Genomic DNA, 13470 nt, shown 5'->3' with positions numbered 1-13470 from the left:
TGTCACGTTGAGGTAGGTTACCCTATAGGTTCATAGGTTCATAGGTTTGTACTTGGCTATCTGCCCTAGGGCATTTATAAGCCTAGCCAGAGTGTGTGTGGCTTTCACCACCCCTTAGGATGAGAATACTAAGCCCTTTTAGGGTTTAGTTTACTGTGCCTCTGTCTAGTAATGACACAGAGATGACCCCCGGGGTAAACCTATGATCTCCCATCCACTCGTCGAGATTTCTCTTGAATAGAGTCAGTGAGGGGCTCTGCCTAACATGGACTGGGATTCTGTTCCAGAGTGTAGGCAGCCTCTGGGTTATGAATCAGTCCCTCCAGCACATCCTATTTATTTCTGTGTTGAGGTTTAAGTCTCTTGTTCTCGTGGCTCTGATGGATTTGGATTTTCTGAGGTGTAGCATGTCCATTAATTCTGGATTGAACATGGCCTTGTACGTCAGGCACAGATCACCTCTGAGTAGGCGGTATGCGACTGAATAGAGCTGGAGTTTTTTCAGTCGGGCAGCATATGACATATAGAGAACTGATCCACACCAAAAGAGAATAAATAATCCACAGGGTTTATTTTCGAACTAGCGACTGAGTAGAAAACAATAAAACAATAAAATGTGAACTTGTTGTAAAGCGCTTTTTGTCTGGATTAATATCCGGACTTCTTTTTCATATATATTTTTTTACTTGGTGTTATCGAATGACACAACTACTTTATACACCTTCAATGTATTGACAAGTTATTAGACATAAAATATTTTGAGTAAGAAATATTTTTATGGATAGAGAATTTTATATAAAATAATTTACTTATTTAGTTTTTAGAAACGAGATCTACTCACTCTGTCTGTTGAGTGTATTAATTAATGAATAACTTTCTTACACATATTCTTCCTATTACTTTGCAATTAGTGATTGATTTGGAATTGAAACAGTAAGAACGTATTTTTAAAAAAAGTTGTTTCAACTTACTAATTTATAATAACATTTAATAGAAAAAGTATTTTAGTAAAACTTATACTGTTACGACATATCACTGACATCTAGGAAATTTCTGTAAGACATATGTACATATACATTGTTGTGGACCTGACTGTTTAAAAGATGCATAAAGATGAAACGGTCATTTAACTGTAGAATAAATGTTAATCTGTAAAGAAAGGATAATACAAATTTTAATAAGGGGGTTTGTTACTTTAACAACTCACCACATTGTATTCATTTGATTGGTTAGTGCATTACGCGTTAACTATTTAAATTTAGTGTATCTAGAATGAACTGTTTGTCTGAAGAAGTCCGGATATTAATCCAGACGAAAAGCGCTTTACAACAAGTTCACATTTTATTGTTTTATTGTTTTCTACTCAGTCGCTAGTTCGAAAATAAACCCTGTGGATTATTTATTCTCTTTTGGTGTGGATCAGTGCTTTGTTTCTTAGTAGCTGGAGTTTCATTTATTGGTGTTAAGTTGTTTGCTTCGGCACCGACGACCAGCATAGAGAATGGATACCTCCACAGAAGAAGACGGTTCAATGAAGGGTAACCTTACACAGTTACCGGAACTCATGAATGAACGCTTGGATAGGCTTACGGCCAAAGTAGATTTTGTGACAAATAGCATTGGCGATAATGGGAGCACTAACCAGACAAGGGACAGTCCACAACAAAACCAAAACTATGCAACCCCACAGGCACAACGGAACCAACGAGGGGAAGTTACTAATACAGTGGAGTCAACTAGGCTTCCCGACTCACAAGGTAATAACGTGGGCGAAACGAACGACTCAACAGGCAGTTCTAGTGAACATGATATAAAATCCTGGTTGAATAATGAGTTAACCTTGGACAGTATGCAGGCAAGTACAAGTAATTTACTTGACAATGAAATTAACTGTTCCTTGGTGGAAAAATTAAAACTTTTTGATGGTAAACTTTTTAAAATCAAGAAGTTGCAACTTGAAATAAATTACCTTAACAAATGCATCAAAGAAAAAATAGTTCCAAAGGGTTTAAGATACAGTTCGTATCCAACTGGGTTAATTGATAGTTCTGATTTTCACAAGGAACTTATAACTTTATTTAACAACCGGGGCTTGGAACTTTTTCCATGCATGATTAAACACTACCAGATAACAATGAATGGGTTGACTGTTGAAACTACTAACTTGGAGAGGGAAATTGAAGCAGATGTAGAGTTCAACAGATATCGATATGAATTTAATGGAACATTTACAAGCATAGCACAACAGATGCAGAAATTAAAGTCAACTAAAATTAAGAAACTAGAAAGGGACTTAAAAGCATACAAGGAAGGTTATGCATATCCTAAACCACCAGGTTCACAGAACTATGGGAACAGAAATAGAACGAATAACAACCGTGAGATGGGACAAGAACAAAGGATGGTTCCTAATAGAAGGAATAGTACTGTGAGAAATGAAGATATGCATAACAGTACAGATTTCATTAATGAAAACATAGAAGGGGCTTTTAATGATGAAGGAAGGTCAGAGCATCAAAACCAATGTTTTTAACAACAACACCCCCAGATGACAATCAATGGCATGTACAATCGAATCAAAAAAACTACAGAGGGGGGAGGGGGAACAACTGGAAACCGAATTTGCAACAAGGCCCCAAGAAGAAATACAACACACGCAGCAACAGCAAATTTTAGGACTGACTTTATTTTCAGTCATTACTAACAGAGAAGGTGACTTTAAGATCTTTAATTATACTGAATGTTGCATCGATGGTACTTTGGTCGAACTCCTTGCAAAGGGCTTAACATTTGTTCCATCAAAGAAATGTGATATTGCCGAACTATTAATTGATTTTAAACAGTTTATTCGTAAACTGAATTTAGGTGTTTTATTAGGAAACACTTCATACAGCAACAATGAACTAAGTGCGACTAGCACTTTTAACCCTCCATGTAATACAATTATTGCTATGTTTGAACAGTTGTGTGAACAAGAATTTAGACAAGTATTCAAAGGTTTTAGAAAAGACAGACAGACTGAAAATATTACACTTGAGGAAAGGCAACTATTAACAATGTTCAGGACCCTCCCGCTTAGACTTATGAAACCTGATAAAGGTGGGGGTCTGGTTGTTATGTACAATGAAGATTATAATAGAATAATGGCATCAGTTCTAGAAAAAGACTTATGAAGAAGTAAGTCGGCACCAATTAAACCAAGCATACAATAGAATAAAAATGTTTATAGGTGATTTATATACTGATGGCTTAATTGATACTAACTTAAACCATTACTTGACAATGTTGTCTCCTAAGATTCCACAACTGTTTGGTATACCAAAAATCCACAAAGATTTAGTCAATCCACCTTTTAGACCGTTGGTCGATGCAAGACAGTCTATCACATATCCATGTGCAAAACTTGCAGACTCAATTTTGAAAAAATATGTGGTGAAGGAAACCCAAATTTTAAAAGACTCCTGGTCTTTTTTGGAAGTAATGGATAAAATACCATTTAATAACCATTTGAACTTCTTTACAGTGGATGTTTGTGATCTTTATTCATGTATACCACAAAACATAGGAACACAATGGGTAGTGGATTTTATTATGGACAAAGGTGCAACAGTAAATGAATGTCTTTTAATAGAACAACTTTTGGACATAATTTTGAAGAATAACTTTGTGTCCTTTGATAATAAACTATTCTTACAGAAGATAGGAATAGCAATGGGTTCACCAGTAGGCGCAAGTTTTGCAAATCTGGTTATGGTCTACTGGGAAACTAATTTCATCTTAAACAGTCAATGGAAAGAAAGAATTTTTATTTATAAGAGATTTTTAGATGACATCTTCATAATTTTTAATGGAGACAGTATTTTGGCAGAGGAATTAGTTACTTTTTTAAATTCAACAACTACATTTTTAAAATTCACAAAAAACTATCAGGAATTTAAGATTAATTTCCTAGATGTGGAATTGAGTAAAAATCTACATGAAGGTAGATACACAGCAAAAATTTATAGAAAAAAAACATACTCAAACACATTTTTACACTTTTCAAGTTCACATCCCCACCACCAAAAGAAGTCTGTGGTGAAGGGCCAGCTCGTTCGAGCGGCAAGGATGATCACACTAGATGAAGAATTTGAATGTGAATGTAACTTATTACACAGTATGTTTACTCATAGAGGATATCCAAGTTATTTCCTCAGAGACATTTTTCAGGAAGTTACAACAAAGAGGAAGAATGGGATATACATGCCTATTTTAAATACTGTAACGACTAATCAAAAAGAAAGTGTAACTATTGAATTTACTAGTAATGAAGATGGAAGAGAACCAACTTCGACAGTGGAAAGAGATACCACTGTGGTTACCCCGAATATAAGAAAGAACTATTCGTTGGCTTTCACCTTTACTTACTGTCCAGAGGCTGTAGACATACAAAGAATAGTGAGAAAATATTGGTTTTGTTTGTCAATGGACAAAGATATTTCTAATAAATTAGACTATGGTCCAACAATCACTTTTAGAAGGGGACCCAACATGAAAGATTTGTTGGAAACCAAATGTAAAACTAAGAAAAACAATGGAGGTACACATAAATGCGGTACATGTAAATATTGTGCATTTATTGATACCTCAAACACATTTACAATAAGAAAAGAAACATTTACCATTAAGGACACCTACAATTGCAACAAAAGTTCTATAGTTTATTTAGCCCAATGTCTACAATGCCCGTCATTCTATATTGGAAAAACGGATCGTCGGTTGAGAGATAGAATATACGAACATCTTTACGCAATAAAAAGGAAAAAATGTGACAACGCGTTAGCAAGGCATTGTGAGCAAAATGTTGGACATAAATTTAATTTTATGATTATTTGCCAAATTAATAACCAAAATATAGGAGGAAAATATTACAATGACAATTATATGAAATTAGAACTTGAAAAAAGCAAATTGATTTGGCAATTGCGCTTAAGAGCATGTACAAAACCAGGGTTAAATGAAACATGCTCAATAGCATGTGTATTAAAACTAAGAAGTCTTTTGAGATAGGCATGTTAGCTGGATTAATTGGGTAAAACACACATTTTAGAACATCGAGGGGAATTTAATTATGATTGGTCAAAAAACATATATACACATACAATATTTATATTTTAGGATAGATTACCAAGATGCCATTATTACAGTATTTAGTTAAAGAACATGAATTTATTTTATTTATGGTGTATATGTTGGTTTATTTATTGTGTTTCAAGTAGCAATGACTATAGCATTGAAATGCATTTGGACTGTAAATATTTAACAAGGCACCAACAGATGATATAAACACTGTTAGCATGTACAGTTCAAGTTTTATACACCTTAGTTTAGGTTCAATTTTTATATATATATTTTTTTCTTGGTGTTATCGAATGACACAACTACTTTATACACCTTCAATGTATTGACAAGTTATTAGACATAAAATATTTTGAGTAAGAAATATTTTTATGGATAGAGAATTTTATATAAAATAATTTACTAATTTAGTTTTTAGAAACGAGATCTACTCACTCTGTCTGTTGAGTGTATTAATTAATGAATAACTTTCTTACAGATATTCTTCCTATTACTTTGCAATTAGTGATTGATTTGGAATTGAAACAGTAAGAACGTATTTTTAAAAAAAGTTATTTCAACTTACTAATTTATAATAACATTTAATAGAAAAAGTATTTTAGTAAAACTTATGCTGTTACGACATATTACTGACATCTAGGAAATTTCTGTAAGACATATGTACATATACATTGTTGTGGACCTGACTGTTTAAAAGATGCATAAAGATGAAACGGTCATTTAACTGTAGAATAAATGTTAATCTGTAAAGAAAGGATAATACAAATTTTAATAAGGGGGTTTGTTACTTTAACAACTCACCACATTGTATTCATTTGATTGGTTAGTGCATTACGCGTTAACTATTTAAATTTAGTGTATCTAGAATGAACTGTTTGTCTGAAGAAGTCCGGATATTAATCCAGACGAAAAGCGCTTTACAACAAGTTCACATTTTATTGTTTTATTGTTTTCTACTCAGTCGCTAGTTCGAAAATAAACCCTGTGGATTATTTATTCTCTTTTGGTGTGGATCAGTGCTTTGTTTCTTAGTAGCTGGAGTTTCGTTTATTGGTGTTAAGCATATGACATATGTTTAAGACCCTTTATCCTCTTAGTGAGGAACTTTTGGGGTCTTTCCAACTGCTGCAGGTGTCGGGTGAGATACATCCCAAATGGGGCATTGTACTCAATCATTGGCCTGATAAGAGAAGAGTACAGGGGCACAATGACCTCTCTTGATCTAGATGTGAAACCCTTCATGATAAGGTGGGCAATATAGAAGGTCTTCCTAACCACTTTGGCAATGTGAGTGTCAAATGAGAGGTTACTGTCAACCTGGGTCCCTAGGTCCCTGATTACCTCTTCCGTACTTAATGGATTACCACCTATGTGGTAATTTGTCGGTACCTTCTTTTTCCCAAAGGGTATGACTACACATTTTTTGGCGTTCAGCTTAAGGCCATGGCTCTGGCACCAATTATCTGTTTCTATGAGGTCTCTCTGAAGGATGTTTGTGTCCGCTGGAGTATCAATTATGGCACCCAGTTTGCAGTCATCTGCGAACTTTGTCAGCCACAATCCTCCTATGTTTGCCTGTACCTCGGAAAAATAAATGCCGAACAAGAGGGGTCCCAGGACTGAGCCCTGTGGGACACCGCTTGTGACTGGCTTAGAGTCTGACATAGCTCCAGCAACTCTGACCCTGTGGGTTCTGTCCTTGAGCCAGTTTGCAACCCATCTTGTGACATATGTGTTTACATTTAAGCTGGTGAGTTTGTCTATGATGCCCGAGTGGGGTATTGTGTCAAAGGCTTTTGCAAGGTCAAGGTAGGCTGTGTGAACTGCCTTACCCTCATCAATGGCCTTAGTGACTGTTTCAAAAAAGTCGACCAAGTTCAAAAGGCAGGATCTGCCCTTGACAAAGCCAAACTGGGTAGGATCCAATGTCTGTAGGTCCCCAATGTCTTTGTTTATGAGTTCCATAATGATCCTCTCCATAGCTTTGCAGACCAGGCTAGTCAAGCTTATGGTGCGGTAATTTCCAGGGTCCGTAGAAGCACCGCCTTTGTGAAGTGGGACCACTGTTGCCGTACGCCACTCTTTGGGTACATATCCTGGAGTAAGGCTAAGATTAAACAGCAGCCTTATGTGTGGGTTTAGTTCCTCTTGGAGTTCATGTAGCACAGAGCCCGGGACACCATCCGGTCCCATTGATGCTGTGTTTTTAGCTTTAGAGAGGGCGGCTCTCACCTGGGCATCTGAGATGTTAGGGAAGCTACACTCTGCTGGGATAGTTATTTCTCCTTTTGGGGGGGAGGGGGAGGAGAAATTTGCACTGAACCTCTCTGCCAGAATGTTGGCAATGTCAGTGGGTTCAGTGTATTTTGTGTCATTTTGGACTAACTCTGAGCATATCTGGGAGTTTCCACCCAGGTTTCTAACATAGCTAAAGAAGGCCTTGTGATTGTCTTTTGTGTCTTTTGCGATTTTTCTCTCAAAGTTGGCCTTGGATGATATTATGAGTGATCGTAGTTTTTTGTTAGTACTGATCAGAGATGCCTTCCCTTTTAGGCATTTTGCTCTGTCATCTAGTAGCTTCCTCCTCCTGTTGTAAAGTTTGTTTATGGCTGGGGTCCACCAGACCGGGTGCCTGCCTTTGGGGGAATGGGTCTTGGTTTTATTTGGGATTGCATGATCCATGCATTCTTGAAGGTGCCCATAGAAGGCATTTGCAAAGGATTCAGCAGTGTGGGTTGTGGTTTCCACTGGCCCAGGGGCCTTGAAGGATACCACTTCAGTCTTAAGAAGTGTGAAGTTGGCTTTTGAGAAGTTCTTCACTGTGGTCTTTTGTGCAGGGGGTGGGGGCGGGATGTGGATTTCCAGTGAGATTAATTTATGGTCTGATCTTACCAAAGAGGGATATACTTCGGTGTGGAGCATTTTGTCCCCATGTTTGTGATGATCAGGTCTAGTATATTGTCTCCTCTTGTGGGAATGGTGACTAGTTGTTCCATTGCATTTGAGTTTATGAATTCTAGGAACCTTTGGGCTAGGGTGTTGGGGCTTGAGTAATGTTCCCAGTCTATATTTGGGTAGTTGAAGTCTCCCAAAATGATGGTATTTGGAGAGACATTCATATTCTCCAGTGTCTTCAGGAAGGCTGTGTGGGGTTCCTGAGTTTGAGAGGGTGGTCTGTAGCATGCTACAAACTGTAAGGCAGTTTTGCCTATGGTTAGTTGCACCTGGATAGTCTCTGATGCTTCATGCGTTGCCACTAACCTGGAGGTGTGGGTATCTTTGATGAAAATGGATACTCCCCCTCCTTTTGTGGTTCGGTCCAAGTTTTGGGGCGGAAAGCATGATATGAGGTAAAACCTGATAGTGCTGGGGTGCTCTCAGGAGCCTTGAACCAGGTTTCAGTCACTGCACAGACATCGATGTTCTCCATACTGAGGAGGGCTTCGAGGGCGTGCATCTTGAGGTTTAGACTTCTGGCATTGAGCAGCATTACCCTTAGTTTTTTTCCACTTGTGTTTTCTAGGGAGGTAGGTTTGTTATTTGAGCTTTGCCTAAAAAAGGCACTATGGGGGTGGCAAGAGCCTTGGCCAATATCCGGAAGCCCAGGGGTGACAGGTGCAAGCCATCCCTTGTGAAGCAGCGTGGCTTGTCAAGCATGTCATCCCAAGCAGACAGACATTGGATCCCCTTTGAATGACACCAGTAATTAAGCCAGTTGTTAAAACTGATCATTTTGTCTTTGTACTGTCGCATCATTCTTAGTGAGGGTAAGATGCTGCTCAGGGTCAGGGTCATACCGGCCTGGGCTACATAATCAGAGAGCTCCTCTATGTCTCTTTTCATGTAGTCCAGGGAGGTACGTCTCAGGTCGTTCACACCGGCATGTACAATGACTGAGTCATATTTGTACTTGCTGTGGAGTGACCTGAGTGCTTGTGTTATGTGGCGGATTCTAGCTCCAGACAGGCAGCTTACTGTGACCTTTTCCTTGTTCAGTCTGGTGAGCGGGACGTCAGTGTGTCTGACTATGGAGTCACCTATTACAAGTGTGCCTGGCATGTTGTTTGGCCTTAAGGGCTGTGACTGCTTAGCACACTGACTTTGTGAACTATGTGTTGCATGTGCTATGTCTTGAGGTGGTGGTTGCTTGGGTGTCTGCTTTGGAGGCCTTTGTTGTTTTGGTAGATTTTTAATCAGCGCCTCCGAGTATGTTTTTGTGTGTTTATGTGTTTGGTTTGCAGTTGTGATAGTTCTATGTGAGACTGGGTTTGTGGTGTGCGTGGTTACCTTCTCCTCCTGACTGGTCTTGCCAGTACTGAATAGAGAGAGCTCAGCCTCCAGTTTGGCTATATAGTTGCATCTCTCGCATATATTTGTATTTGTTGGGAGCAGGAACGGCCTTAGGTCAGCTGGTGCCCTAGGCAAAAGGGCTCCACGGCGCCCCCCACCACACTACCCAGTGCCCCCATCCTGGTCTACCTACTCAAATAAACACAGGAAAAGTGCCCCTGCTAGAGCGGCACCCTAGGTGGCCGCCTAGTTGGCCTATGCCTAAGGCCGGCTATGGTTGGGAGGAGGAGAGGGTTGTCTGTGTACATGAGGCAATTGTAACATTGCCTCAAGATTCCCAGATTTACCAGCTGAACAGGAGAGGACGCCAGCAACTGACCCTTCGACATGCTAGAAATAGTGAAAAAGATTGCTGTGTAACTGAGTCAGAAAGGACCTATAGGGAAATGGGTACTCAACAGAATTTAGGTGAATGAAGTACTTTCTTTGTTTAAGAGTGCTTTACCTGTGTAAAAAATGCTTTAGGAGCAAGTGCTGAGCTTTTCAGATAGAATATAGGCTGTTTAGATTGCAAGTAGAACAGTTCTAAGGGAAAAATTGAAGAGCAGACTTGGCGGAGCCAGAAAAAGTTTAACCTTGTTTAACCGGCGTGGCGCTATGCGCATGACCGCGCAAAGCCGTGCAAACACGGATTTTAAGCAGTGAACTACAAAAGAGCTAGGAATGGTCCCAAACAACCAATTACTACAGCTTCTTGTGCTGAGGTCACTTCCCCCAAGGACAGGTAGGCTGCTCAAGGCTCCCCACTCCCACTGGTGAGCAAAGAAACTTCCTTCTATCCAAGTAAGGTAATGGACAACACAGGAACTACACCACAGCCCAGAATACAGCAATGCCTGTATACTGGTCTAAACTAGTCGAGGAAGGCGGGAAAACAAGGATTATTTTTTTTTGTAGAAACACACAGAAAATGCATAGACAGTGATAAATTAGTTACACAGGCTAGCACACTTTAGTGGGCAGCCTCCACAGTTAAATTAAACAAACAAACAAGCAAACTTTCGATTAAATTCGACTAAATGTAACTTTAAGTGCAGATTTTAAAATAAATGCAGTAATCAGTAAAAAAACAGTTCAGGCTATTTAAAGATCTTACTAGATCAGCTATATAGTTAAGTGCAGTTGTCTTGGACCCATGTTAGCTCAGACGTGTTTGCCTTTTATGTGGAAGCCGATGGAAGAAAAGGCATATGTGTAACTAGTTAGGTTTCTATAAGCAAATGTATTGAATAGAATGCTACATGACAGAATGTTGGTTATATTTATATGTTTTGTTCTGAATTTGATTTAAAAACATTACTTAAGTCTATAGCCCAACACTTCAGCTTATTTCTGGGGGTAATATGATAAGGGGTCAGAATTGGTCTAAGCAGTTTGTGAAGCATTAGTTCTGTTACAGCCCAATATGATCTGGTGTGAAAATGTATGAGGTGGGAGGTTCTCATCAGAATTCGTATCAGGATTTTTTTAATAGTGTTGGAAAATACTTATACTTGGTGGAGAGATTCAGTGTATCTTCTTGCACTGTAAATGTAAAGAAAAATGGTAGTTCTACGTTCCTTTTCTTACCAGGGCACAATAATGGCACATTAGCTAGCTGCTGAGCAAGTGCAGACCAAATAATAACTAACTATATACCTGTTTAAGTATGTACTGCCTAGGTCTGTACTAGTTAAGTGGATACACATGCCTTTATTCATAGGAATGTTGTCCTGTAACCAAATGAGATATTACAGCACCTTTCTCAGAAACTGTTGTGATCCTCGGCCACTACAGAACATACTCTGCTGGTGATTTGGGGTGTAATGAGTTACACAATCTGTCTTGCTAGACTGTCCAGCAAATCTTTCAAAACCTCTTGATTTTCTCAGTGTAGATTTGTTCATGCAGCTAATGTTCATCCTTATTTTCTTAAACTCTCCTGTCCCTTCATAAACAGGCAAGTGATAAACATAATAAATACTTCCCTTACCTCATTCAGCGGCCAAAGGTACACTAACTACTGCAGATTATGTTGATCTAAAAAAGGGCCGCTCACGCTTTAAGTCATAAATCAGCTGCCCTTATATGACAATCCTCATGGCAACTCATTACAGGACAACAAATTATGTAAACAGAACCTTTATTCAGTCAAATTTCACAAGGTAATCTCTACCTTATACAGTAAAATATTCACAAAGCAACATTTACAGCACACTGTCAACAGTTCCTGAAGGCTATGGCCTTAAACTTGTACTGTTCGCTCAATTTAATAACTTCCTATCACCAACATAACAGTAATTTTATATTCACATTATCTGTGTTTCTTTACAAAGGATCTCACTCTCCAGCAAATGTTTTCAGGAATGATATTTAATAAGACTTTCACATTTATACCTTTTAATTTTCTACCAGCTACTGCAGTAAATATATATTAGGAAGCTTGAAGATCTAAAAATAGGGGTGTTTCAGGGTTACATAACATTAAGAGGGGATACCAGTGTCACTGTTAATCCAGGATCAGATGCCAGATATAAACTATACCCACAATTTAGAGTTTCAGTGGCTAGAAGAACTGGGTTAAGGGATGCAAGATTACCATTTGTCAGATGCATATTATCATACTGCTTCTCAGCTGTATAGGTAGACCAGTTCAAACTGTCCCTTTTTAAGCTACAATTTGCTACACAAGACAAATGGCGCTGCAACCAGTTAAGGCAGTTGATACAATATACAAATAAAGCATTGTTACACAAAGTACAGCTCATATACAGATCATACAATGAATAAAACAGGGCCAACGGTAGCTAATGAGCTTTTTATTCAGCGCACAGTAGTTTTAAGAGAGCACTGCTAAATTCCCAGTGCAAAAAAATGAAATGCAGAATGACCAAAGCTTAAAGGCCAAATGTCAAAAACATAACAGAAAGTATGGATGAAGCATAACATACTGAATATGACAGGATGTAAAACATACTCAAACAAGAGATGACAGCAACATCTGACTGCTGGTTTCACTTCAGAAGCCTGAATGATCACAAGCCTGAATTGCATAAGCTAGAAGGCCAAAAGCCTGACATTTCATAAGCCTGGAAACTCAAAAGCCTGAATCCCATAAGACTGAAAATATACAGAACACAAAAAATGACACACAAAAACACATACAAGACAAAGGATAGCAGTTTACACCCAGTATGGGCAGAGGGCCAAGCCCCTCTGCACCCCCCACACCCCCTGCTAATTAAATATATCAACTCCGAAATTGCACTTTAGTGTAGTGAAGTGCAATCTTGGAGTTTATATATATATATATATATATATATATATATATATATATATATATATATATCTATCAGGGGGTGTGGGGGGTGCAGCCCCCCCCCCCCACATGAGGGCTGCAGTGGGGCTTGCCCCTCTGCTTATATTTGGTGGAATATAATCTGTTTTATGTTGTCTTCAGTCAGTATATGTATCCTATCTGTTTTCAGTCTTATGGGATTCAGGCTTTTGAGTTTTCAGGCTTATGAAATTTCAGGTTTTTCATCTTCCGGCTTATGCAATTCAGGCTTGTGATCATTCAGGCTTCTGAAATGAATCCATATCTGCTACCTTGACTCACTATAAAACTTGACAACATGAGGTCGTAGTCTCTACCAGCTTCCTTACTCTTGGTCAGGTGTAAATTGGGCAAAGTTTAAGCTTATCGTTCTCTGAAATGCATCTCATCAGTCACTGTTTTCAGCTGAGCATCACTACCAGTACAGTTTGTAATATTGTAGCAGCAGTGATTCAAATTTTTTAAGCTTTTCAATCTTCTCTGAGGTTGTACAATCCTGGAGTTATTTATATATAAAAAAGAAGGCTGTGACAAGCAAATCTCTGACATTGAAGATGCAAGGGCCTGTTTCCCCCATCCAGAAATGCTTTTTTTCCCCTTTGGTTGAAGCCTCTTCAAATGGTTTGCTTTGTCTGGATGAACCTATAGGCAGTGTGGCTTTGTTTACATGTAGTGGAATCTTCTCC

This window comes from Protopterus annectens, chromosome 12.part0, assembly GCF_019279795.1.
Source record: "Protopterus annectens isolate FY-2018-M chromosome 12.part0, PAN1.0, whole genome shotgun sequence".
Lineage (NCBI taxonomy): Eukaryota > Metazoa > Chordata > Ceratodontiformes > Protopteridae > Protopterus > Protopterus annectens.
Note: the sequence above shows the minus strand (reverse complement) of the source record.